Source organism: Ambystoma mexicanum, chromosome 3p, assembly GCF_040938575.1.
Source record: "Ambystoma mexicanum isolate Mex_15411 chromosome 3p, UKY_AmexF1_1, whole genome shotgun sequence".
Lineage (NCBI taxonomy): Eukaryota > Metazoa > Chordata > Amphibia > Caudata > Ambystomatidae > Ambystoma > Ambystoma mexicanum.
In genome coordinates, this window is record NC_090925.1 from 579,901,778 (window position 1) to 579,929,027 (window position 27,250).

General features: G+C 40.2%; 1 protein-coding gene across 1 annotated transcript in view; it reads left to right on the forward strand.

Moving 5' to 3' along the window:
• The window catches only part of LOC138580625 (thyrotropin-releasing hormone receptor-like), a 780,816-nt gene that overhangs the window by 549,666 nt on the left and 203,900 nt on the right, over positions 1–27,250 (forward strand). The window lies entirely within an intron of this gene.

Sequence of the window (27,250 nt, forward strand, 5' to 3'; positions counted from 1 at the left end):
CTTTGTTGGGCTGTTGCTTGTCCCTCTCCCCTGCCTGGCTGCCATTGGGCACAGGTTACTCGGCTTCGCCTGGAACCTGCGGCATTGCCCATAAGCATGAGTGTAGGACACAGCTCATATTTTCTTTAATGAGGAATAAACTACCTTCCATCCAATCATAGCAAGCATATGCCAAGCCACCTGGGAGTTTCATGACCTAATAAAGGAATTCAGACTTTGGCAGTGTTCCTCTGTTTCTTGGTGTCATGCAATAGTACTATGGCATAGGGGTTATGTAATCTCATTTATAAAGCCACCTGCAGATTTCCTTTCATCATCAACAAACATTTAATTGAACAAACTAAATGCTTATATGTGACGTCTTGCCAACATTTACTGTAAATTTCAGTCTCACTATACATAAATACAAAATACCCATATAAGTATTCTGCAGTCACTTTACCAGATGGTCAAGGCTCTTTTTAAAAGCTTTAAGTAGACTTTCTAGTGCATTTGATAAAGGCTCGCCCATTTTCAGAGCATTCAGTCATTGGTTTAAATATTCATTTATCCTCCGTAAATTGCACTGCGAGGAGGAGGCATTTCACAGTGCTTGCGCCTGGGTTCTCATTATGCAAAGTTTCTGGAGATTGATGGCATTATCAAGGGCACTCCATTCTTGTTCTCTGGTTCTTGAGAGCAACATGCGAGGGGACAGGTCATTTATTTTGCAATTCCTTTAAGTAATGAGACAGGAGAGAGTTCCCATGCTCCTTACTAGAGATAACATGTTTGCCATGTAAACACGTTAGTTTCTGTGACCCACATGCTTAACACAATAAGACAAGAGCAAATTGGCTGCTGGCAAGCGATGATAAGAAAAGCACTTTCATCTGTAGACCACATTCAGAATCATTAAAAGTAAAAGTGCTGGGAAACTGATTTTGTAACTAACTCAAATCAAAGGTTACATGAAAGGTTAGATAAAGGGCAAGGAAATCCGGTGGTGTGAAACCCGAATCTGACAAAGCATGTTAGATCTAGAAACACAGTCATCATTTGCAGATAAGGACTACCAAAGCTCTCCTCTTTCTTACCGATTGGAGTATCAGAAGCCAAACATGACCTGCTGCATTTCCTTGCGTAGTCATTCATCATTCATCTATTCCAAGGTTGTCCAACTCCGGGCTCCGAGGGCCTGAATCCTGATGGGTTTTCAAGATGTCCCTCATTAATATTCATGAGGAAAATTGTGCATACATTTGGAATCAATGTATGCTAATTTATCTCCTGAATAAAAATTAGGGGTATCCTGAAAACCAAGCATGCATTCAGCCCTCAAGGCCTGGAGTTGGACAATCCTGATTTATTCAATGCTATATACACCCGCATTAAACCCACATTCATGATCTAATGTGAGGTCTGTGGGGAGGCACCTGGGCATCGGACGGTGTCTAACTCCATCCTCAAATGGCCTTAGTGGTTCTTGTGCACTTTCCAGCCAATCAGCTCTCAGTCTACACCACCAACCATTAACATTAGTGTTCCTTGTATGTCACTGCAACAATGATGGCTGTTGATCTAACATACAAAAATTCTATTGGTTTCCAGAGTTTCCTCGTTCATCTATTTAATGTGATATTTTAATTATTTAAAGGCACATTTAAAAAGACCATAGCTTAGTGATTGTGATAATTAAAAGGTGACAAAACTGTTGGGATGCAGTTCCAATGGCCCAAACGTGAGAGAAAGTAAATATTACAAAAATCCCTATGGACTTGACTATGGGCTAGTTAGAGTGCCACTGGCCTTAGTCACAAGTGCACCCTCCCTACTCTAGGTAAGCAGCTAGGGGGATAGATAGGTTTCTGAGAGTGAATTTCCATGCCTCGAGCAAAAACATCATTGCAAGTAAATGTGCAAATCAGAGCTGATGATTAAGGATAAGGACACAGGTTGATAAGAATACAGTACTGCTGAGTAGGAGCAAGGAAAACACATCAGGTTATGACGTAGGATGGAACGGCAGGCAGGTAGTTGGGAATGTGGTTGACAAATGATTGGAGGAACCGAGAAACATGACAGCAAAGGGAAATAGGTATGTGAGCAAGGAGGGGACCAAATAATGGGCCACAAGGAGGTGAGGAGAGAAATAATCCAAGTAAATGATAGGCACACACACACAAAAGAAACTATTCCCCAGACAAGCATTGTTGAGTAGTGTTCACTCGGAAGTCACTGATTCTCATGGAAGAAGGAAAGAGGTGCAATATATATTCACAAAATCAACTGTTATTTGTACAGTTACAAGGCTGAGAAATATCAGCGGATGCCAATGTTCTGGTCGCATGGAAAAAGGAAGAAGGATTCATTTCTCAAATGCCACACTGTCTGCACCTCAGAGGGGATTTGTCAAGAGTGAGGGGTGAAGCACACCATGAGACACCCAAAGGTGGGACAACCAATAAAGAAGAGGCTCACAAATAGCAAAAAGTATCACCAGAGTTAGCCAATGAGAATGAAGAACCTTACCTAAGGAGTATATTAGTTCATAATTAGAGAAATGGTACTGGTTTGGTCACGAGGGAGAGGTTTGAGCCAATAGGGATAATTATTGCAATGCTTCTTTAAGGGACTTAAATTGTCAGCCAATCAATTTGTTAGGATTTACATGTGGTTGAAACAATGTCAAAACAATATCATGTCTCCTTTCGTATATATTCCGCCATTTAATGAAGACAGGATAAATGAAGCTTGCCTTTACCGGTCGACACTGCATGTAATTCATTTTTGTTATTCTTGCAAACTCGTGCACTCATTTTTGCTCCTTGGATTGATTTATACTCATTGCGAGTTTTGGGCCTACCTTACAAAACATGTATGCATTTTCTGCATACCTTTGGTAATCTGGCCAAAACATATTCTGCCTAATCAATGACAAACTACCTTAATCAAGAAAGAAAGCAAATTAATCTTCAATGACCTGTTGGAAGAGTGTCTACTATTTAGTGTACCCTGTAGGCTGGTGGGGATGTTCCATGCATCCCAGGCAGGCCAGAGCTTCCATCGCCCTACATGCTCTGCCAGACTACATAATAATTAACACATTCCTCCTGCATTCTCACACAAACACACTTTCATTGCCATGCTGTGTCACTTCAATGAGCTGCAGCGTGCTTGCCTAAGCACAGCATTCAAACATGGGGAGGGCATTCATCCATTCAGTAGAGGTCAGAGACACAGTACATGGGTATTTATGTATCCCTCTCAGAGACGAAAAAGACCCCAAGATGAAACAGACAAACAAGAGGTAAGAGGTGCCCATTTGGCACCATGAACTATAGAGCAGTTACCTCGCTGTCTCCCTTTCTCCTTTCTGAGGGGGATACATAAATACCCATGTACTGTGGCTCTGACCGCTACTAAATTCATGTTTGTATTTGAATGCCCTCCCTAATTTTGTATGTATTTTTATTTTACTGTGCACTTATTAGGCGCTTATACACCAAGTAAATTGTGTTTCAAAGACATAGGGCCTCATTACGACCCTGGCGCTAAGTGGTTAATGGCGCCTTAAAAGGCTGCGGCGCCGTTAACCACTTAGCGCCTTACTACGAGGTCCCTTTGCGGGACCCGACCTGAACGGCTTGTCTGGACCAGCCGTTAAAGTAGGGACCCGCAAAGGGACCTCACAGGCAATTACGGTACCGCAATTTGCGGTACCGTAATTGCCGCCTTCCCCATTCCCATTGAGCCGTATGGGGCAAAAATCGGACTAGGGAAGGGCCATGGGGAAATGGGGAAATACCACCCGCCAACCTTGGAATGGGGCGGTATTTCCCCATTTCCCCATGGCGGACTTGTTACAACACCGGCACCAACCATGGTGCTAATAGCGCCATGGTTTAGCGCCAGTGTTGTAATGAGGACCATAGAATCTTCTCCTGTGTTTAGGTGTAATTTTCCAACCTGAAATTGATTTGTATTTTTGTATTTTATAGACACAAGTAGAGCTTATAGTATTAGGTGAACACTCAAACCTTATCCAAACATGATGTAGTGCAAGCACATTCAAACACAAAAGAGTGCAGAATGATGACATAAAACAATCTACCTCTGGGATCTCCTTTCTCTCTACCCCTTTTCTGTTTTACTACAGGTAGTGAATGCCCTGTGGAGGAGGGAATGAACTAATTTTGCAAATATACTATGATATGATATTTTATCTATAGCGGGCATATACACAAGTGTTTCACAAACATGCCCTCAGAGTGCTTTTCTCATCAATAATAAAAGCCCCTAAAGATCCCAAAGAAAGTGGCAACACCCAGCTTAGCCACTGAAACTGGTCGACCAGATACGAGAAGGGATGCACAACGAATAACTGATCACCGTCTACTAAGCTAGATGTTTTTTGTTTGTTTGTGGTTTTAAATTCAGTATTTTTGAGTTGCAAAGGCAGGTATATTAAAGTACCATATCCCCTGCTTAAACTCTTGATCCAGACATGTAGTGTCTATTGTCCGGAATTTTATTGAGTGTTGTTTCATTATGGAGCCCATGGATTGGGTTAAATATTTCTAGTCTAAACAGGTTCAGCCTCTTCTTCTGTCCTCTGACCCTAGATAGGCTGTACACCACCATAATTTACGGATAGAACACCACTGCGGGAACAGTCATTATCGGTTAGGGGGTGTGATAGGCTATGAACTAGTATCCCTTTTACTTTATCAGGATTCCTTACCTGTACTTTGTAACAATAATTCAATAATTACATCTCTTACTTTTTGGTCCATATAACTTACTTCTCAACACATTTAAGATAACACAGGCATTGTATGCCCTCCATGATACAATGCACACAACTGTAGACTCATCAAGAGTTGGAATACGGGCAAGATAGATTAATGTACTTTAAACTAGGATTTCTGTTTAACCTACACATTGATGTTCTAGATTCCAGTAGGGATTATGCAAGCTAACACAGCAAATTGTGTGTACTTTAGCAAATCACTCTCTCTCCCAGCTATTCCACATGGCTAAATAATGTGATGCATGGCACATTATGCTCTAGGATTCTATATGCTGTATGTTGGTATTAAGGGCTATCAAAAAACTGCCCCCAAAACTCTGCAATGTGGCCATTTAAAAGGCCAATTCACTCCCAGAGGTGATCTAATGAGGAAGTTGTCAAACTTACCACTTTGTGAAATGGTGTGCTCTTGTGAAATCGCTAACTTTGCGCTTCCCCAATTCGCCTAATTGTATTAACCTCTGTTAAACACTTAACAATTGAAGTACTAAGAAACTAGGAAATGCTGGATCACAAATTTAAAATAAGAACACTTTGCAAAACTGACCAATTGTATTTCTCAGCACCAAACACATCACGCATTTAACAAGAGTTCAACAGCTTTTTCCATACCTACCCACAGCTCACCCTCACACACCACTGCACCTACACACCTCACAAGCCATGGCCCCCTCTCATGTAGTGAAGTCACTTGCCCCCTCCTAACCTGTGCACTCATCAACACCCACTCACTGCCAACACATGCAGTCTACATACACAACCTCATCACAAAACATGACCTTGACACCCTGGCTATCACAGAAACCTAAATTAATGACGCATGCGGAACAGCACTCTCCTTAGCCTTACCCACAGGTTACACCAATTTCAGGACAGACAGGCCCACCTCTAGAGGAGGTGGTGTCGCTTTGATAGCCAAAGCGGATAGCCACTTCCCCTAAAACAGTGCAACACAACCTTTGAAGGTAACCCTGACCTCTTAATTCTCTAATTCACACCAAAACCCACCTGCACCATCACTATCCATTTCTTATACCCGCAACCCAGTCACACACACAACCTCCAGCCAAACCTACCCAACAAGGACAATCTGAAAACCTCATTGAAAATCATCCTACTAGGGGACCTCAATTTACGACTGTCTGACCCTAACAACCAGTTAGCTACATCCCTATCTAGTGCACTTGACACACTGGGCTGTATCTAGCGGAACACCATGCCTACCCACTGCAAAGGATGTATAGTTCACTGGATTGCAGATCATACCTGCCCCATCACCACCAGTACAACCACCCTTTGTCCATGGTGGGATCACTTCATCATCCATTTTGCCATCCCACAGCCCACCAAACTCACAAACACTCGTAATCCACTTCCACCAGGCATGACAGGAAGCTCAAGGAAGCTCACAAGAGAAAACATCCTGCCTAAACACCCCTGCCATCCAGTCACCATTTGAACCTAACCCCGATTCTATAGTGGATACATTCACCCTCATACTCTTTAAGGCAGTGAACACCATAGCCCCCTTAGCCTACAACAAAGCCAAAGGTCTGACACACCAACTTCTGGTTTACACTTAACCTACTCAAACTGCGCGCCGAGAAAAGACAAGCTCAGCAAACATGGCTGAAGGACTCAACTGACGCTCATAAAAATGAGTTCAGCACAATCGCCAAACTCTTTTAACACCCAAATAAGCAATGCGAACTTGGATGTAAAAGAAATGTTCAATATTTACAGAGAACTTGAGGCACCAGCCCCACTTCCCACCACGCTCACCAAAGACGCATGGAGGTGCTCCAACATCCACACTACATTGCTAGGCAAATCAATACCCTGGATGCTAACATGATTGCTCAACAAGACCTAATCAACACCCACCCACCCTACCACCACCAGTTGTTCCCCCCACAACATCCATCACACAAACATGCACAAAGTTCCATTTCAGACATCTCTCTGACACAGAAGTCTAAAGCCCACTAACTGCAAATGCGACATCTGCCCTGCTACTCTCATTAAAGAGTGTGCTGATATACTAGCCCCAGTCATAATTGCATTCATAAATGTATCTTTCGATAAGAGTATCGTCCCAGTCAGCCTTAAAGAAGCCTGGGTCCTCCCTCTCCTAAAATAAAACACCCTTGATCCCAACATTCCAACAAAGTATAGGCCGGTCAACACAGTCCCCTTCTTACTAAAAATCTTAGACCATGCAGCCTATCTACGAATCCAACATTTCTTGGAAAACAACCAATTTCTAGGGATGCGCCAATCAGGTTTCCACCTAGGCAATGGAACAGAAACCACCCTTCTCGATTTAAAAAACCACCTTGACCAAATTCGAGACAAAGGTAATTCTGAACTGCTCGTTCTCTTAGACCTGTCTGCGGCTTTCGACTTGGTTAACCACCAAATCCTTTGTAAACACCTGACCACCCATGCCATCTTCTCCCCACCAGCTTGGATTGCATCCTTCCTGGAAGGGAGGCCCATGAGGGTCTTTTCGAAAACACTAAACATTTCTCACCATCACCAATCACTTGTGGATTACCACAAGGGTCTTGTACTGCTCCAACTCTATACAATATTTTCACTGGGCCATTTTTCAACATCCTTGATTCATTAGGCATAGCCTACACAAACTATGCGGATGATACACAACTCTTGATCCCCCTATCAAGCAACTGCACAGCTGACTCCACCTCCCTCAACAATATCTACTCGACCATACAGGCATGGATGGTGCCCAACCACCTCTGTTTTAACAGTGATAAGACGGAAATTCTAATTGTAGGCTCACCAAAGGCCCTCAAGTCCCTGGACAAACAGTACTCTGCCTTCAAGATAGATAAGTGCACAATTCCCGTCTCACCAACAGTGAAGACCTTAGGAGTCTACCTTGATGCCTCTCTTAACAAGTCAAGGCAAGTAAGCGCCATTACCTCTTCAGCCACCTACACCACCAAGGTCCTGAACACAGCCAGACCCTTCCTCACCAAAGACAGCTGTCTTAGTATTGCCCACACAATCATTGGCTCCAGGATTGTCTACTGTAATGTCCTATTCACAGGTACATCAGCAAGCAATATAGAAAGACTACAAGCAGTATAATACAACGCCTTGAGAGCTTATCGCCACATCCCAAAAAGAGATCACATTTCTCAAGCTAGAACAGAAGCACACTGGCTCCCCATACAAGAGCACATCACATTTTAAACCCTCTCAATCACCCACACATGCTTATCCAGCACAGATTCCCCTGTACCTCACCTACAGAATCTCCAAGGCGCCTACCACCAGACCTATGAGGTACCCCTACACTGACCACCTAGTTGTGCTGCGAGGGAGCATTGGTGCAGAATATCGGATGGGCTGTAATGGGTGGACATCAGGTGCAAACTAGGCAGGGTAGGTTTGTGTGGTGTATTATAAGTGATGTGGAACAGGTACTCCTTGAAGAGTGGGTGCTTGTCTGCTTTTCTGAATTGCTTGAGAGCGCGAGTGAGTCTGGTGTTGATGGGTATGAGGTGCCAGAGGCACAGTCCTGATGCTCTAGTCTGGCAAGGTTCTGACTTCTAGTGGAATGATTTTCATATAAATTGCCTCAGTCAGTTTCCCTGTGAGATAAGCATAAGTCATTATGAAATGGATTATATGTGGACGATGCACATTTTACAGCAGAACAAACCTCATCAAAGACAGAGTTCATTTTAATTGATGGACACAAGCTCCAATCCATAATAGATGATCTTTGACCTGGGGTACAACGTAAATGCATCTCACTGATCTGCTAATGTGGTACCCTATCTCTGGAATTTTAATTAGACCCCATCTTCCTTTTCAGGGAGCCTAAACATGATCATCTCGGCACTTGGTACCTCACCTTTCAGTAACATTCCTTCAAAAGTGCATGCACTCACCCTTTCAAGTATCGATAAGGCTTAAGGCCTCCTCACAGGCCCCAATCCCGCCCTCTCATGATTGCCTCCTTGAGGCAGAGGCACGGTCTCTCAGTCAGTCTAATCATGACCACATTACCCTTCTCTTTGAGACCATTCACTGGTAACCTCCATCTTGCTCAAGTCACCAAGAATTACACTCTAGCAACCAGACTTCCAGATTTAAAGAGATGCTTCACTGGAGGCACTCACAAGTGCTTCAAACAAAGGTACACCAAAATATAAAAAAGTCGCTCTCGCCCACTACAAACATTCAGGGAAGAAGTAATATCCTAAAAGCCAACTATTTTAATGCTTAATGCACTAATTAGCTCTTGATATTTCTTCCAATGATCTTTGACACTTTTTTCTCAACATTATAATAAGAATCCCTTGTACAGACATTTCATGAAAAGTAAATGCATATGTGATGTCATCAGTGATGTCATCAATGACATTTGTGATGTCATCTTTGATGTCGTGGGTGTTAGTCTTAGCAGTGCACGGTGGTGGCACAAGTTATGGTTGGCTAGCTTACCGTAACTGTCGAATTTCAGGGGTTTTTCGGTTTTACTTGGAACCATAACGTCCCTTTAACAAAGTTTTTCACTGAATTTCATAGGTTTTTAGTAGCGCAACTTAACCATAACGTCCCTTTAACAAGGTTTTTTCACTGAATTTTATAGGTTTTTAGTAGCACAATTTAATAATAATAACTCTGATTTTATGTACATGTAAAATTGAACATACTGAACATTCTCTACTTATTTTGATGTCCGCGAACTTTTTTAATGTCCGCTGACATGTTCGGACAACAGTACCACTACCTAAAAACTCTGGGGGCGTATGTTTGATTGTTGTATCATAACATATGAACATTTTACAAATTCACAAACCAGCACACATACACATTGGGCCTCATTACACGGTAGGCGGTGAACCATGGCGCTATTAGCGCCATGGCTCATGCCGGTAAAATACCGGCACCGCCTTGGCGGAAAGGGGATTTACCGCCCCATTCCAAGGTTGGAGGGGCGGTAAATCCCCTTTCCGCCATTGCCCTTCCCCATTCCCATTTCTGCCCCATAGGGCTCTACGGGACTGGGGAAGGCGCTAATTACGGCACCGCAATTTTGCGGTGCCGTAATTAGCTCCGAGGTCCCTTAGCGGGTTGGATTTTAACGCCTGCAAGAAGCAGGCGTTAAATCCTCCAACCCGCAAAGGGACCTCGTAGTACAGCGGTAAGGGTTAACAGTCACCGTTGCCTTTAACGGTGACCGTTAACCCTTACCGCCGTCCGTGTAATGAGGCCCATTATATGTAGTAATACATAAAAAGTGTAACCCATGTATGTAACGCACTAACCATTCATTTAAATACAATATGTTTTAAAATGGAATATACCAAAAGACGATAAATAGGCTTCCAACATAATTACCTCACAGACACTCCACAACCAAAAACAATAGCAGACCTACAGACTACTCGGAAGATACCTTACCTGAAATAGTAAGTGTACTGCATTTTACTCATATATTTATAAACTTTCGGTATTAGATTAATAAAAAAATGATATTATGTGTTTTGGCTAGAGGAGTATTTCCCACATGAGGAAATATCAGAAGATAGTGAAACTAATGTTAGACACTTTATAATTTAAACCATTTAATTATTATTATTTTATATACATTTAAAATATATATATTCTTTTGTACAAAGCATACCAAAATAGAAAATACTTCAGAAGAAGCTGTTATGGATAACACACTTCACAGCATACAAGAAAAAATTGGTTTATTGTTGACCAATTTTAATAATTTAAAAACTTTTGTGGAAGATCATTTTAAACCAAAAACCTTGTACCATTGTACCATTGTCCCACATGTACCTGCCCCCCCTCACCATATCCAAGTCAATTATCCACAAACCCTCTCCATGAACAAAAACGTTTTGATGAGACTTCCATCCCTTCTTCACCTGATACAAATCCAGTTGATACCCCTAATTCTCCCATTTTTGTTTCCGTTTCTACCTCACCTTCTCTGTCATGAATTGTTAATATATGTTAAATAAAGTTAAATTTTTATATTGTGTTATAATTATTTTTTTTTAAAGCAATTTAGGTGTCCGCGGACAGCGCGGGTGTCCTGAATGTCCGTAAAGAAACGAAAATGGAGGTGTCCTGAAGAACACTATACCTGTCCGGACTGTTCGCTAGCAAGTTGAAACTGTTCTAAGAACACATGGGGTGTCATGAAATATTCATAAATAAACAAAATAGGGGTGTCCTGAGGACGCTATGCCCATCTGTATTATTCGCAAACCAAGTTGAAACTGTTCTAAGAACACATGTGGTGTCCTTAAATGTGCGTAAAAAAACAAAATTGAGGTGTTCTGAGGACGCTATGTCTGTCCGTATTGTTCGCAAGCAAGTTGAAACTGTTCTAAGAACAAACGCCTGTCCGTAACTGTTCATTTGACATGTGACGCACTTTCAATTACTTCAGGACCCGAACATTGTTCGTAGAACGTCAACGCACATGCGCAAACCAATGTCCGTGAATTTGGTGTCCTGCGGACAGCCGCTCCCTTCCCGGACATGTTCGCGAAGCGATCATGTGACCGCGCGCACGCTGATCACGTGTTCTAAAATGCAGACACTGTTCGTGTCCCCGAACAATTTAAAAGTACATTTTCCAGTAATCCACAATATTTTTCAATAAAGACTCACAATAGCACAAGTCCGACATACTAATCATGAGTTTCTACATACTTTTTGAAACTTTTTGAACCTTTTTCTGTGTTCGATCTGTCCGTGGACAGCGCGCATGTCTGTGAACCGTGTACAAGCACCGGTATTAAAAGAGCACGCCCCAGAGCTTATTCTCATTGTGTTTCTGGCTATTCTTCAGAGCACAGCGATTTTTCCTGCCACCTGCAGATTGACATCTTCATCCTGATGGCATCCATGGTTGCACTACTGCGATCTGGTGCTGCATCTGCTTCAGCACTACCCAAACCCCCACCACCACCACCACCTCCCCAAGGGCCTGAAGAGGGGAACAGGAGTGAGGATACAGAGGAGGAAGAAGAAGAAGACGAGAATGAGGTAGTGGAAATCCCTACTACCCGCACCCGCCGTGAGTCTTGGGTGTGGCGGTTATTTACCATTCATGGGAATGGTCCTAAGGCTCGTGCGAACCGAGTCACCTGCAACGAGTGCAAAATGATACTCAGTCGTGGGAGGCATGGTTCGTATAGCTTTGGGACCACTACCAGGAAGTGACACCTCAAGACATTTCACACTGGGGCCATTGGCAAGGTTGTACCTTGCGATGAGAGTAGCAGGTTGATTTCCTCTACTTCATCTTCCGTTTCTGATCCTGTCACCACAAGGAACACTCCTGTGGGACAGCGTCTTCCTCAAGCTGCCTCTTACCTTTCGAGGGTCACAGTTGTGTGTATGTAGTGCGATGCAGTACTCTGTAGGGGGGAGTGACTTCGAAGTGCTTTTGAGACTATCGTCTCAGAGCACGAGAAGATCTGCCCATTATCCAAATAAAACCCACTCTACATCATCCTCTCTCAGCTCGCCCTTTCTTATCCCTGTGGTTGGTGGCCCCCCCTTTACCCTCCTTTCTCCTCCTCTCCTAATGTGTCGTGTATATAAAACCAAAAGAAATATAAAACAACAAAAATCAACAAAAAAAATAAGGCTCTTTTCAGAGCCGCCTTTCACAGTTAAAAAATAGAAGTGAAAATAAATTAAGCAGGGCCCTTTGTATTTTTTAGAAGTCAGCGGACAGACCATGGACATCTAAAATTTTGGGGTGCTGCCCTATCATAACCATTGCAATTTTTTCTGGGAGGAAGTGGTGGCTCTGAAAAGAGCCTTTTGGTGGTGTTTGTGTTTGACAAATTATAAATACTCAACACCTACTTCAAAATGGATGCTGTAATTCTAAAAAAGGTTGCAATGCATTTTGTATATTTCTTAGAAAAATCTGATTTGCCAGCATAAGTTAGATGTACTCCATCTCTGCGAAAAATGTATGTACTGTGAAACATAATATTTTCATTGTGAAAAGAGGACATGCCAAAATCTCTTAGAAAGGCACAAACAGCCTTATTGACATTGCGCCTTGCTTTCTCCATTTGTGGACCAAATGAATAAGAACGAAGCCACATTTGTCTCTGAGCAATCCGTGAAAAAATTACTTGAGAATTTGGGAACATGTCCATGACCTATCCAAGTCCTTCTTTCACTGCAAATTCCAAAGAAATTCCAGACACATGTCCTAAGCTGTTCCCTCCACAATTAATTACAATTATGTCTGGATGTTGCTCTATCTCCAAAGTAGCACAGAGAGGTAGCAAGTCCAACCACTTCATTCCACGTACTCCATGCCAGTGCACTTCCACATGTGGGAATCCAAGATCTACAGCTACTCCACAGCTTTTTGCATGCACCTTCAACCAATGTATCCACAAGTCTCCCAAAATCCAAACAATCTGTTTTCTGAAACACACAGCCATAGCTATCTGTTCTTCTCTCAGCAAAAAGAGTATCTGAGAAACTCTCTCCTGTCACAACACACCCACTAAACCTTCCTGACCAATCCCTTTCTATGCTCATTCTCATTTGCAAGGCTTCCCAACCCAAAAATCCCTGGATGTAACATCCGTTGTCCGCGAACTACCGCCATGTCCGCGGACATATCATAACATGGACTGTCCTTCTACCATTTCCACTTCACTCTCTGTGCCATTCCATCATTGGATGTAGCTAAGAAGTCACATGACCATCCACCAATCACATCCAAGACCTCTACATCTAAGTGCATCATCATAGATCAGCACTGCAAATGTATTGTGAAAATCGCTGAGTACAAGTGTCATTTCATTAGAAAGCACCTTCTACAAGAAATACTGTACAAGTCTCCAAGATTTCTACTTCAAGCTCCATGCATATCCATATGCATGAACACAAACTACAGGTATGCATATTTTCTGTAAAATACATGAACACATTTTCTAGTTTCATATAAACAGATTAACTGACTTTTAGCTTGTATAATCTGTAAAATGAATTTACTGTCTTTGTTTCAATCTCCTAAAATCAACGGTCTCTTACAAACCTTTATACTATTTAATTTCTTTATACACACACACACTCAAATCATATTGAACTAACATTTTTTAAATAAAATATATAGACTACATATAGTCAAACGAAAATTGCATGCACACACTACGTTCAAATCTCAAACAACAATACTTGTACAATAAAATAAACATTTTTTTATTTTTTTATTTATTTAATTACTTACATTTATATAGGGCAAGCAGCACATGACATTGAGGCACTATTACTTGCAAAAGCTTAGTTACAGGAATAGTGGTATTCTGTGGTACATTATGAACTTCACAAGGCATACTAAAGATATTTTGTTTGCTACAGTTAGTCATTGCAATACAGTTTATTCATTAACAACATATGATATGTATTCAACTGGTGCAACGTATCTTATGTGAATAAGATAGTTTTAATGGTTTTGAGGAAGGCGCTGAGGATGTCAATTAAAAAAATCAATGTCTAAATTAAAAACAGTGGTATATACAAACAAAATTACTAATATATTTCTTTCCAATTGCAGTGAAGACCATTCTCCTGAAAAGAAGTAGCCAATTTTGTAGTACAAAGAACAACTAAAAAGTAACCTGCTCATTAGAGAAAAAAGTAAGTTGAATACAACCATAATATTTGTATTATTACTCAAACAAACTGTAAAGCTAATTCATGCTATTTCTGTGCCTAAAAATAGAGATTGTGCACCATTCTCTCCAAAAATCCCCATTTCTTAAACAGCGATTTACATCCAGAATGACCCACAAATTCCTATTCTTCGACACACAAATGACCCAACTCAGCTGCTAGAATTTTGATATTATCGAACAAACAACTGTTTTAATTGTATAGCATTAGATTTACTATTTATACTTCTACACACCACTAGCTTACTTTTTTCTGTCATCTGATCCCAAATTTAGTAGCACATTAATTCAAGAATACCCATCCCTACTAGTTGTATTTGCCCAATGCACAATCACACACCATTACATACATCTTCATCATCTTACTCAAACACTCATGCACACAGCACACATATACTGCAGAACACCCCAACCCATACCGTGTTTATTTTTTTCAACAGACCCTAAAGAATGCCTACCAAAAATAAAGTCCGTAGAAAGCAACGCAGAAGTAGGGCAAATGAAAATAAAAGTGTCCAACATAAGCATCCATCTCTAGCAGAATTGGTAACAAAAAGTTGAAACAAAACAGCTAATACAGTCATTTAGTGAAACAAAAAAAGTTTCAAGTACAAAAATGTTGCCTCCTCTATCAAAATGTAAAACAAACCAGAAAACAATTAACAAACAATCAGCTATCACTACAGATAAAACTGCTTCTATAAATCTTGATATAGTGCAAAGTAAGCATACCAAGAAAAGTATTTTAGCCAAAATGTTCCGTAACAGAGTCCTTCAAAATCTTATAAAAACAGGAGAGAAACCAGGTTCAACCCTTAAAACCTATCGTAGGAAATTAATCTTAGAAGCGGTGAAAGTGCAATTCTTCTCAAAAGAACGTTATTTAATTTAGTGTTAAACAAAATGAAACCACTAACAAAACTAATGACTAAATTACAAAAAAGACTTCTCAATTAACGAAATGTCAACAGAAAGAACTTCTTAAGTATCTGCGGAGGTGAATGGAATCACACTACAAGCACAGAACCATACTTTAATGAAGAAGCATACAAACAAAAGCAAACAAATACAATTGCATACATAGCAGTGGTCGAGGTTATGAAAAAGTGAATAATACCATAATGGAACAAGAAGTACTCCTTACAAAAATATGTCTTGAACAATTAGAATTACACCTCCATTCAACTGAATCAGAAAGTCTAGTGTACAAATGCATTACAGGACCTACTTGCAAAACCACCTTCCATGATATCAAAAGGATATCAACACATCATTCAACTATAAGAAATCTAGTTTATAAACTGTACTATGCTAAAAGTCCTGCTTTAGCACTAGCCAATTTAAATAACATTCTTCTACATGGTACAGCAAAATACCTACTTGAAGAAATCGACTATATCCAGAAAAAATATTTTGGAAGTGAAAGCCACTTACAGAATGAAATATCTGTAAACTAATTTAGCAACAATTCTACACATGGCAACCTTTTACTACACACATATAAAAAAGAAATACTAAAATTTAAAAGTACATCAGCTGAAGCACCAAACCATGTGTGTGTATGTTGCCGTAGAACGTTTTATAAAAGTAACACAAAAACTGTAGACCTATCATACAAAATAGAAGACAATGAAGATTCTAAATGGTTTGAATGAGCTCTCTACCTTATAGCAGAAAACAAATACGAAATAACTGACCCCTTAATACTTTGCAGTTACTGCACTACAAAACTTGACAACAACCAAACTCCTTCACGTGCTATCACAAATAATTTGAAATTATATCCACTACCAAAACCCGTACAACAACTTAATTTATATGAGAGCATCATAATTCAAACAGTGCACCCATTTCAAGCAATAATACAACTTCAACCAAAAATGGCAAAATTACCTCCCTCTGAATTAGTGAAAGGTATTTGTGGAAAAGTAGTGTATTTACCATTAGATCTAAAAGAAAAAGTGCATTTTCTAGGAGTGCAATGTCCAATGCAGCAATCTTTAATTATCTTAGTAAATGGAGTACCTACAAAAGACAAAAGAATTTGGCAACAGCTGGTAGATTTACATAAAGTTAGAGAAGCCTTGCAATATCTTAAAGACAATAATGAATATTACAAAGAAATTAATATTGAAGAAAACTTGAAGGATACAACTGAAATAATTCAAGAGACACAAGAAGCTGGTCAATTTGAGCTCCTAGATCCTGCTACAAGATCAAATACTTTAGACCATTATACAATTCATCCATTGCACTCTAATGACACCATAGAAGATGCACTGGAAACATACCAAATGCGTCAAACAAAAGGATCACCAATCAGCATATGGGAAAAAAGTATATAGGCATGTGCTTTTCCTCTACTATTTCCTACTGGCAAAGGAGGAAGGTACAATGATATACCTATTCAAATATCAGCATCAGAATACCGCTCATTACGGATGTATTCTGAAGATCCCAGATTTAGACAAAATGTGGAATAGTGTGGAAAGAGAACTAGCAACATTAAGTTACGGAGTTGCACATATATTAAAATCAGGATCCCACTTTCAAAATATGACAGCTACACAATTATTACAAAAAGTGCAACAAAAATATGAGGTTTTACAATCAAATATTACAAATCTATTAGCAAATATGCGTGGTACTAAAGAGTACTGGTTTCGACGTCATGGAGATGTACATTGTATGATCAGAAACCTTGGACCACCCACTTGGTTTGTTACATTAAGTTGTGCAGAATATGCATGGGAAGATTTACATGATTTCCTACGCATATCAAACAAAAACAAAACAATTATAGATATACTAACACCTGGAGAACTTTGTTCTCTGGATCCTGTTAAAGTTTCAATATATTTTCACCATCGCTTCATTGCTATGCTACATTTTATTTGTAATAAAACTGTTCCTCCCCTTAGAGAAGTGAAACACTTCTTTTAGAGAAAAGAATACAACGCCAGAGGAGCACCACATATTCACATGCTTTTATGGATTATAGATGCTCATAAATTTGGTCAAGACAGTGATGCCACTGTTTTACAGTTTATTGAACAATATGTCACTTGTAAAATTCCATCAGAATCCACAAATAGTGATCTTCATGCACAAGTTTTACAATTTTAAAGACACAAATGTGGCAAATATTGTTGTCGCAAATACAAAAACAAAGGGAAATACTACACCAAATGCCAATTTGGTTTCCCTAGACCAGTTACAAATTCAGGTCAAGTGAACAACCTCATGTCTTCAGTTAGACATAGTGCTAAAGGTAAGTCACCAAAAAATACATATTACATAAAAAGAAAAGAAGAACAAAAATATATCAATGATTACAATGCAATCAATGCCCACTTATGGAATACAAACATAGATGTGCAGTAAATTGCAGACAATTCTACTGCAGTTGCACAATATGTCACAGCATACTTAAACAAAGCAGAAAAGACAGAGCTCCAAGACCTCTGGAATGACCTGTCGTCAGATAAAACAGTGTCTCAGTAATTATACTGCTTGGGCATAAAAATGCTCTCCCATAGAGAATGTGGATTTTATGAAGCAGCTGATCATTTAACTGGTACTGCATTGTATGGTAAATCTGAAAATATAGTATGGCTAAGTCTTGGTCCAGCTAAATCTAGAAAAAGAGTTCTAAAATCATATGAAGATATAGAAACAATAGCGAAACATGATCCCAACAGCCAAGACATTTTAAAAAACAATTTATTGGACACATACTGCCCAAACAGAGTAATACTTTGGAAACCATGTGTCTATACCACATAGCCCAAAACTACACATACAAAAATAATATAAAACCTGATGAAAAAAAGGTAAATTCAGAGTGACAAACTGTGAAGGCAGCTTAGTAAAACTCAACAAACCAAATTTAATTAATCATATCACATTGTCATTAAAGACTCCTCAACATAAAGAAGTATGTTACATGTCCCTGCTACAACTCATTAAACCATGGAGAAAAGAAGAAGAAATACTGGGTAACTATGACTCATATGAAGACGCTTTCAAAGCAAATGAAAGCACTCTAAGTGATGTAAACTTTACACAGTACAAAACAATGTTGCACAATGAACAGCAACATGAAGAAGAACTCCAGGCCCAACTAGATAAGGACACTCCTGACAGTAGTCAACCTTCTATAACAGGAAGCCAAGAACCACTGGGAGAACCACTAATAACAAATGAGGCAGAATTAGCTATGATAGAAGTAGAAAACACCATGTGTCAGTATGAAGATAAAGAAGACTTAACTATACTACAATCAAAACTAAACAATGAGCAACATAGCATTTTTCAAAAAGTAACAAAAGAAATTGCACATGGTGTACAACATGAAAACAAAGAATGCACCTGCCAAAATTACAAACCTATACTACTGTACGTCAGTGGTGAAGCTTGTTCTGGCAAAACATTCCTAATCAAAATCATCAGTAAGTTGAACAACAATTGACAAACAACAAACTGTCAGCTGTTGTCACTGCCCCCACAGGTTTAGCTGCCTACAACATAGGTGGTGTCACTTTACACCGATTACTACTCCTGCCAGTAGAACACCAAAACAAATTGGACTATTACAAACTTTCTGCAGAAGCTGCAATGGAACTACGCAGAGTATTAAAACAAATGAAAATGCTACTAATAGATGAAGTGAGCATGGTGTCCAACCTAATGTTGGCTTTGATTCACCTCAGACTACAAGAAGTACTCAAAACAAACTACTAAGAGCTCTTTGAAGGAAAACACATTATTGTTTTCGGAGATCTTCTTCAATTGACACCAGTAAATGGTGAGCCTATTTTTAAAACATTAGGACACAAACTCTGCCGTAAAACTGTTGGCAGCATTGGAAATGTCAACCTTTGGCAACATTCCCTATACAGGGAATTAACAGAAAACATGCGGCAATCTGCAGATCTCACTTATGCCAACATCTTAAAAAGTATCAGAGTTGGTATACTTTCTAAAGAAGCAGAAGCAATATTGTAAATCTGGCACATTCATGCATTTTATGGCGATAATGCATGTGCTACAGATGTTATGGAACAATTAGTCCATAAAAAAGTCATTTGTATGGCCTTAATGCCAACTCTTGCAACTGTTTCAAATTCAATGAAATAATGTTAAGTAAAGAAATGCAACCAATAATGGAAATTAGCGCCACAGACAAACTAGATGTACATGGTATGACACTACCCATGTGTGAGCAAGCCACAACAAGATTAAATAGTTTGGAAAATTCAATCTCAAACACAGCTGGCTTGGAAAAGATATTAAAATCTTCCTTAAATTGCAGAGTAATGCTTACACGTAACCTTGATGTGGACCAAGGACTAGTTAATGGAGCACAGGGTACAGTTCTTGGCTTTCAAACATACCCACGTGACAACAAAATTCAGTTTGTCAATATTCTCTTTGTCAAACTTTCAGAAGTAAAAAGGATAGGACGCTCAACAGCTCGATTATTTCTCTTCAAAGACATGTATGTACACAGAGAACAATTTTCTCTAACTCTTGCATACGCAGTCACCATTCATAAATCACAAGGTCTTACCGTAGACAAAGCAATGATAGACATTGATAACACAGTCGTTAAAGAAGGCATGAGATACGAAGCACTATCACGCTTATGTACACTTGACGGTCTATTTCTAATCAACTTTGATGCAAGTAAAGTAAACGCTGATATTCCTTGCATTTTAGAATACAATAGACTTCGCTCACTATACACCCCCCATCTAAACACATATTCTGTACCACAAAAAGTAAAACTTAGTAAAAGAAAACTAAATCAAACAGAAATGCAACAGGATGTCACTGCAAATCCTCCAAAGAGAGTAAAATAAACTAAACCTTCATCACAAACATAAAAGAACCCATTAGGGAAAGTAAACCAGATGCTTCGTCAAAGAAGGAAGCCAAACTATAAAAAAAATCAATCAGATACAGAACTACCTGGTCCATTTACGCAAATTTAGCAATGAATATTCTATTTCAATTGCCACCAATAGTTGACAACATTTACTTACACAGTACAGAGCAATTGTGTTTGCAAATGTTAGTACTACAAAGAAATGTAACAAACAATCCTGATAACACGTATAGTGTTTATGGAATAAGACAACAATTGGACTACTGTGCTGGAATGGTGAAATTCACTATAAACGCACAGGAAGATCCACAAGAATTTCTAATGTACTTATTACAAGTACTGGACAATAAAAACACACCTATAAATGAAATCTTCCAGATTTCATACATGTGGAAACATACATGCACTCTCTGCAACAATGTGAGAGAAGAGCAAACCCCCAATGAACGCTTTCTATATATATCAATACCTAATTGTGAATCCATTCCATTTCAGCATCTTGTGCAAAATGCAAACGATGGTAGATTATGTACTACCGGCAATTCGGATAATCGCTCCACCTTTCTAATGCAAACACATAGTAAATATGTAATACTAATGCTTCTACGTTACAATGTAGATGGTACCAAAAACAACTGCAAGCTGACTGGATTCACACATTGTCAAGTACCACTTGGTAAGAAAACCTTCACACCAATAGGGGTAATCTACCAGGCAGGATCCACAACCAATTCAGGTCACTACACCGCATATATAAAAAAGAAATGTGGATGGTTTGAATGTAATGATAGTACCATTACTCTAAAGCAGAGATTACCAGCAAATCTTTCAAACGCTTATTTAATGTTCTTAAAACCCAAATTTATTAACTAAACTGTACTTAAACCTAAAGTAAACTTGTAGTAAAAAAATATAAACTGTTAGAATATTTCAAAAGGTATCTAACTGCCCAAAGATTCTACAACAACTAATCAGATAAATGAATACCACTAAATTAGAGCAAACAATAGATAGTTAGAATACACCAACTGGTATCTAACTAACCCAAAATTTTACAATATCCAAACTGATAAATCAATACCACTAAATTATATCAAAAAATAGACAGTTAGAAAATGCCAATTGGTATCTAACTGTCCCAAAATTTAACAATATCCAAATAGATAACTCAATAACACTAAAATATATCAAAAAATAGACAGTTAGAATACGCCTACTGGTATCTAACTGCTCCACAATTTTACAATATCCAAACAAATAAATGATATGTTACTGCTCCAAAAAACTGCAACAAGCCAATGTATACAGCATTAGCCAGAAACAACAAGTGAACACTGAAAACAAACAAACAAATAAACTGTAGCATAACTGTTTTTTTTTTTAATCCAACATGGATTTTTTTTTCTCCCACAGACCCAATGATTTTAGCAAAAAACACAGAAACTGAGCAAATTGTGCAGTACTCTGGTTTGTAATCTACTAAATATGAGGGTAAAAAAAAAATGTTGATTATTGAATGTAATAAGTCATTACAAAATACCAATAATAACATGATTTTTTCTTTTATCACAGAAATGAACAAGAAATAAATGTACTCCAGTTACTAAACCAAACAGTAAGTATATTATAATAAGTGCAACAATCGCAGGATATCACACCCATAGAGGCTTATAACTTTGTTCCTTATAAATTTGTTTTTGGATCCCAAAGTTATAAGCCACTATGAGTGTGATATGCTGCGGTGGGTGTGGCCAGGGCATAGAGTCCTGGGTGCATGGCCATATGGCCATGCACCCAGGATTCTATGCCCTGGCCACACCCATCGCAGCATATCATACCCATAGAGTCAAACATTTTAACTATGGCTTATGGGAACTTTTAATGTCCGCGGACATAATGAGTGTTCTTAGAACACTTTCAACTTGCCTGCGAACAATACAGACAGCGTCCTCAGGACACCACCATTTTGTTTATTTATGAACATTTCAGGACACCGCAAGTGTTCTTAGAACACTTTCAACTTGCCAGCGAACAATACGGACAGCGTCCTCAGGACACCAGCATTTTGCTTATTTACGAATTTACGAACATTTCAGGACACCGCATGTGTTCTTAGAACACTTTCAACTTGCCAGCGAACAATACGGACACCGTGCTCAGGACACCCCCATTTTGTTTATATACAAACATTTCAGGACACCGCGAGTGTTCTTAGAACACATTCAACTTGCCAGCGAACAATACAGACAGCGTCCTCAGGACACCCCCATTTTGTTAATTTACGAACATTTCAGGACACCGTGAGTGTACTTAGAACACTTTCAACTTGCCAGCGAACAATACGGACAGCGTCCTCAGGATACCCCCATTTTGTTAATTTGCAAACATTTGAGGACACGCAAGTGTTCTTAGAACAGATTCAACTTGCCAGCGAACAATACGGACAGCCTCCTCAGGACACCCCCATTTTGTTTATTTGCGAACATTTCAGGACACCGTGAGTGTTCTTAGAACACATTCAACTTGCCAGCGAACAATACGGACAGCGTCCTCAGGACACCACCATTTTGTTTATTTATGAACATTTCAGGACACCGCAAGTGTTCTTAGAACACTTTCAACTTGCCAGCGAACAATACGGACAGCGTCCTCAGGACACCAGCATTTTGTTTATTTACGAACATTTCAGGACACCGCGTGTGTTCTTAGAACACTTTCAACTTGCCAGCGAACAATACGGACACCGTGCTCAGGACACCCCCATTTTGTTTATTTACGAACATTTCAGGACACCGCGAGTGTTCTTAGAACACATTCAACTTGCCAGCGAACAATACGGACAGCACCCTCAAGACACCCCAATTTTGTTTATTTACGAACATTTCAGGACACCACGAGTGTTCTTAGAACACTTTCAACTTGCCAACGAACAATACAGACAGCGTCCTCAGGACATGCCCATTTTGTTTATTTACGAACATTTCAGGACACCGTGAGTGTTCTTAGAACACTTTCAACTTGCCAGCGAACAATACGGACAGCGTCCTCAGGATACCCCCATTTTGTTAATTTGCAAACATTTGAGGACACGCAAGTGTTCTTAGAACAGATTCAACTTGCCAGCGAACAATACGGACAGCCTCCTCAGGACACCCCCATTTTGTTTATTTGCGAACATTTCAGGACACCGTGAGTGTTCTTAGAACACATTCAACTTGCCAGCGAACAATACGGACAGCGTCCTCAGGACACCCCATTTTGTTTATTTACGAACATTTCAGGACAACGCAAGTGTTCTTAGAACACTTTCAACTTGCCCCCGAACAATACGGACACCGTCCTCAGGACACCCCCATTTTGTTTATTTACGATCAATCATTTCCGGACACCACGAGTGTTCTTAGAACACTTTCAACTTGCCAACGAACAATACAGACAGCGTCCTCAGGACACCCCCATTTTGTTAATTTGCAAACATTTCAGGACACCGCAAGTGTTCTTAGAACACTTTCAACTTGCCAGCGAACAATACGGACAGCGTCCTCAGGATACCCCCATTTTGTTAATTTGCAAACATTTGAGGACACGCAAGTGTTCTTAGAACAGATTCAACTTGCCAGCGAACAATACGGACAGCGTCCTCAGGACACTCCATTTTGTTTATTTGCAAACATTTCAGGACACCGCGAGTGTTCTTAGAACACATTCAACTTGCCAGTGAACAATACGGACAGTGTCCTCAGGACACTCCCATTTTGCTAATTTACAAACATTTCAGGACACCGCAAGTGTTCTTAGAACACATTCAACTTGCCAGCGAACAATACGGTCAGCGTCCTCAGAACACCCCCATTTTGTTTATTTACGAACATTTCAGGACACCGCAAGTGTTCTTAGAACACTTTCAACTTGCCAGCGAACAATACGGACAGCGTCCTCAGAACACCCCCATTTTGTTTATTTATGAACATTTCAGGACACCACGAGTGTTCTTAGAACACTTTCAACTTGCCAGCGAACAATACGGACAGCGTCCTCAGAACACCCCCCATTTGTTAATTTACGAACATTTCAGGACACCACGAGTGTTCTTAGAACACATTCAACTTGCCCCCGAACAATACGGACAGCGTCCTCAGGACACCCCCATTTTGTTTATTTACGTACATTTTAGGACACCGTGAGTGTTCTTAGAACACTTTCAACTTGCCAGCGAACAATACGGACAGCGTCCTCAGGATACCCCCATTTTGTTAATTTGCAAACATTTGAGGACACGCAAGTGTTCTTAGAACAGATTCAACTTGCCAGCGAACAATACGGACAGCCTCCTCAGGACACCCCCATTTTGTTTATTTGCGAACATTTCAGGACACCGTGAGTGTTCTTAGAACACATTCAACTTGCCAGCGAACAATACGGACAGCGTCCTCAGGACACCACCATTTTGTTTATTTATGAACATTTCAGGACACCGCAAGTGTTCTTAGAACACTTTCAACTTGCCAGCGAACAATACGGACAGCGTCCTCAGGACACCAGCATTTTGTTTATTTACGAACATTTCAGGACACAGCGTGTGTTCTTAGAACACTTTCAACTTACCAGCGAACAATACGGACACCGTGCTCAGGACACCCCCCATTTTGTTTATTTACGAACATTTCAGGACACCGTGAGTGTTCTTAGAACACATTCAACTTGCCAGCGAACAATACGGACAGCCTCCTCAGGACACCCCCATTTTGTTTATTTGCGAACATTTCAGGACACCGTGAGTGTTCTTAGAACACATTCAACTTGCCAGCGAAAAATACGGACAGCGTCCTCAGGACACCCCCATTTTGTTTATTTACGAACATTTCAGGACACCGCAAGTGTTCTTAGAACACTTTCAACTTGCCCCCGAACAATACGGACACCATCCTCAGGACATCCCCATTTTGTTTATTTACGATCAATCATTTCCGGACACCACTTAGAACAGATTCAACTTGCCAGCGAACAATACGGACAGCCTCCTCAGGACACCCCCATTTTGTTTATTTGCGAACATTTCAGGACACCGTGAGTGTTCTTAGAACACATTCAACTTGCCAGCGAACAATACGGACAGCGTCCTCAGGACACCACCATTTTGTTTATTTATGAACATTTCAGGACACCGCAAGTGTTCTTAGAACACTTTCAACTTGCCAGCGAACAATACGGACAGCGTCCTCAGGACACCAGCATTTTGTTTATTTACGAACATTTCAGGACACCGCGTGTGTTCTTAGAACACTTTCAACTTGCCAGCGAACAATACGGACACCGTGCTCAGGACACCCCCATTTTGTTTATTTACGAACATTTCAGGACACCGTGAGTGTTCTTAGAACACATTCAACTTGCCAGCGAACAATACGGACAGCCTCCTCAGGACACCCCCATTTTGTTTATTTGCGAACATTTCAGGACACCGTGAGTGTTCTTAGAACACATTCAACTTGCCAGTGAAAAATACGGACAGCGTCCTCAGGACACCCCCATTTTGTTTATTTACGAACATTTCAGGACACCGCAAGTGTTCTTAGAACACTTTCAACTTGCCCCCGAACAATACGGACACCGTCCTCAGGACATCCCCATTTTGTTTATTTACGATCAATCATTTCCGGACACCACGAGTGTTCTTAGAACACTTTCAACTTGCCAAGGAACAATACAGACAACGTCCTCAGGACACCCCCATTTTGTTAATTTGCAAACATTTCAGGACACGGCAAGTGTTCTTAGAACACATTCAACTTGCCAGCGAACAATACGGACAGCGTCCTCTGGACACCCCCATTTTGTTTATTTGCGAACATTTCAGGACACCGTGAGTGTTCTTAGGAAACATTCAACTTGCCAGCGAACAATACGGACAGTGTCCTCAGGACACTCCCATTTTGCTAATTTACAAACATTTCAGGACACCGCAAGTGTTCTTAGAACACATTCAACTTGCCAGCGAACAATACGGTCAGCGTCCTCAGAACACCCCCATTTTGTTTATTTACGAACATTTCAGGACACCGCAAGTGTTCTTAGAACACTTTCAACTTGCCAGCGAACAATACGGACAGCGTCCTCAGAACACCCCCATTTTGTTTATTTATGAACATTTCAGGACACCACGAGTGTTCTTAGAACACTTTCAACTTGCCAGCGAACAATACGGACAGCGTCCTCAGAACACCCCCAATTTGTTAATTTACGAACATTTCAGGACACCACGAGTGTTCTTAGAACACATTCAACTTGCCCCCGAACAATACGGACAGCGTCCTCAGGACACCCCCATTTTGTTTATTTACTTACATTACAGGACACCGCAAGTGTTCTTAGAACACATTCAACTTGCCAGCGAACAATATGGACAGCGTCCTCAGAACACCCCCATTTTGTTTATTTATGAACATTTCAGGACACCGCGAGTGTTCTTAGAACACATTCAACTTGCCAGCGAACAATACAGACAACGTCTTCAGGACACCCCCTTTTTGTTAATTTCCAAACATTTCAGACACGGCGAGTGTTCTTAGAACACATTCAACTCGCCAGCGAACAATATGGACAGCGTCTTCAGGACACCCCCATTTTGTTAATTTACGAACATTTCAGGACACCATGCGTGTTCTTAGAACACATTCAACTTGCCAGAGAACAATACGGACAGCGTCCTCAGGACACCCCCATTTTGTTTATTTGCGAACATTTCAGGACACCGCAAGTGTTCTTATAAAACATTCAACTTGCCAGCGAACAATACGGACAGCGTCCTCAGAACACCCCCATTTTGTTTATTTCCAAACATTTCAGAAC